Source organism: Zea mays, chromosome 7, assembly GCF_902167145.1.
Source record: "Zea mays cultivar B73 chromosome 7, Zm-B73-REFERENCE-NAM-5.0, whole genome shotgun sequence".
Lineage (NCBI taxonomy): Eukaryota > Viridiplantae > Streptophyta > Magnoliopsida > Poales > Poaceae > Zea > Zea mays.
This window is the reverse complement of record NC_050102.1, coordinates 13,553,053-13,555,967: the sequence shown is the minus strand read 5'-3', so window position 1 is coordinate 13,555,967 and position 2,915 is coordinate 13,553,053.

The window sequence follows — 2,915 nt, the reverse complement described above, 5'->3', positions numbered from 1 at the left end:
GATGCCTCCAGTACAAGACTGATTGAAAGCCCCTCAATCTGGTCCATGAGCACAGGCCCAGCAAGATTGTCGGACCACTCGGACGGTGTCGGTGTTTTGTGTCCGACCGCACACCCGGGGTTGCCCCTCAAGGTGTTTTTAGGAGTAGGACGGTGTCGACAACTGTAGCAAAATGGTTCGTCCAGATGCACGAGGGACAGTGGACAATGTTTACAGGTTCGGGCCGCTTAGAGATGCGTAACACCCTACGTCCTGGTGAGTATGCTGGGTGAATGTGGTTACAAGAGAACTCTCTGAATTGTGAATGCAGAGAGTTGAAGTGGGTGGCTAAGTAAAATAGGGTCGATCGTTCTGAAGGGGTGCCCCCTAGGCCTTATATACTCGACCGTGGGGCAATACACGTGGATATGATAACAACGTGTAGCTAAAAGATAGTGAACTGTTTGAGTTTATCTCCTTGTAGTTCTGCCGACTTATCCTCGCATGGCTCCGTTGCATGAGGGCTCCAGCGCGGGAAAGTCGGATCTCTGTTGTGGTCGCTCGCTCGACGTTGTGGGTCGTCCGGGTTTGCACCAATCCAGCCCCATGTCGATCTGCTTTGCTGGTTGTTCCTCCCCAGGCCCACGAAAGAATGACCTTACGATTTATCGGGCCCTTGGGCCTTTCGTGAGGTCTTTTACTCTTTTAGTGGACCCGGGGGATATCTATCCCCCACAAGCCCCCGATCTTTGGGTTAATTTAGAGGTAATCAGCCCAAAGATCCCAGGTCCAGCTTGCAGGCGATTTGAAGAAAATGACTTCTTACTGTCTCCTCCTGCTTTGATCACTCGTAAACCGAAGCTTTGTTTCGTGTTTGTGCCTTAGAGGTCGGCATTTCGTTTTGTAGGACCCTGAAGTTCATTGGGTGCACCGGAGGTGCACCCAATGGGTGTAGCCCCCGAGCTTCGAGTAGATTTTTAGAAAATAATCTACTCGAAGGTCTTCACCAGAAATTATTTCTATTTTTACTCCTGCGTTTTGGTTGAGGGCCAGCCTTGTCTTTAATCTTGCCCCATGCCTTAGAAGTCGGCACTATCTTGGCTTGGAATGATGATCCATGGGGTGCACCGAAGGTGCACCCAATGGGTGTAGCCCCCGACCTTCGAGTGGATTTCTGAGGATAATCCATTCGAAGGTCTTCCTTTTGTGTGTTTTTGCTGAAGATTATCCTTTCTGCTTGTAAAAATCGGCATGATGCCATCTGCATTATGCTTTGGAGGTCAGCATTATGTCATCAATATTATGCTTCAGAGGTTAGCATGTATTTTGTCTTTTGCAGCCGAGTTCGCAATCCATCCATATCTTGCTAGGTAGTGTAATTTATTTGCTCTGTGACTGATTGGACATTTGATGGACGTTCTCTGTCTAGTCTTCACGTCGCTTCTATCGGCCATATTTTGTACTTCACTGGCTATATTTGGCTTTCCTCTAATCCTTACTGATATCTCATTTTTGTCTTGAGGTATTCACTGCGTGCCCTGCACAGATGTGACCGTTTTGAAAAATATACTGATAATTCCTGGGCGTCCCCTCCAATGGGTGTGGGCAAGGGACGGCTTGGTACGCTGAGTGTTTTAGCCGGCTGCTTCTGAGTAGTAATGTGATGTGACGGCGGGTGTAATCATATCCTCCGCGCTGTTGACTGGAGTCCCAATGGGTGTTGTGTTGCGTGAAACGGCGTCAGCCGCCTGACGTGTCTTCAGACGGGTTGAAGTGCTTATTGAATGCTTTGCGACTGTTCAGTGACCGTGGTTGGAGGTGAGCAGTTGCCTTCTCCTTCTATAAATAACACAGTTGTCTCTCCGGCTTTTTCACATCTCTTGCTGTTCTCTGTTGCTTGCCTTTCTTCTCTCCCTTTCGCTTCCACCATGGGCAAGAACAACAAGCGCAAGCGTGAGCCAACTCCTCCATCGGAGGATTTTGGTGACTCGGAGTACTCAGAGGAGGAGTTCTCCTCTGAGTCTGAGGGGTCTCCGGCTCCCATCCCCCTGCATGAGTCGTCTGACGACTCAGACGACTCCCAGGGGCCCGCGGCGGAGGTCTGGACGTACATCCGGGCCGTCGAGCGCTCCGGGCTCGAGGGCTTGGATGAGTCGGAGTACTCCTCGGATGAGGAGGACTCGGACAGCGGCGGCGAGGACAAGGACGACGACGACGACGAAGGCGGTGGCGGCGGTGACGGTGACAGCAGCGGCAGGGGCGGCGGCAGCGGCAGCAAGGACGGTGACGGTGGCGGCAGCAGGGACGGCAGTGGCGGTGGCGGCAGCAGCAGAGGCAGCACCAGGGGCGGCAGCAGCGGCGGCAGCAACAGGGCCAGTGGCTAGATGCCACTGGTCTTTTAGATATTAGTATAGTATAGTTAGAATAATGTAGTAGTATTTAGTAGTGTAGAGTAGTATAGTGTAGTGTAGTAATAGTAGCAGTAATGTAATGTAATGTAGTAGTAGTAATAGGGAGGTATCAACTCATAAAGAGTTGATTTGTAAGTATGTTATCTTCCCTTTAATGAATGAAATGATGTTGGTTTCTCTGTGATGATTACTCTTTGATATTCATAACTCGAAGTTCTTGAATCATTCCTCTTCTTGGCTTTCTTGTGAAGTTGATTCCTTTGAGACAGTAAGTGAATAACTCGGGCATCATACTGATGCTTTTAGAAGTAGCCACCGAGCGACTTGTAGATGATGTCATAGAGCTTTTAGAGATAACTGCCGAGTACTTGAAGACGACGTCGGTGCCTTAGAGGTAACTGCCGAGCGACTGAACACGATGTCGGAGTTTTAGAGATAACTGCCGAGTGACCTGAGGGCGACGTCGGCGTTTTTTAGAGGTAACGCCGAGCGATTGAACACGATATCAGCGTTTTAGAGGTAACG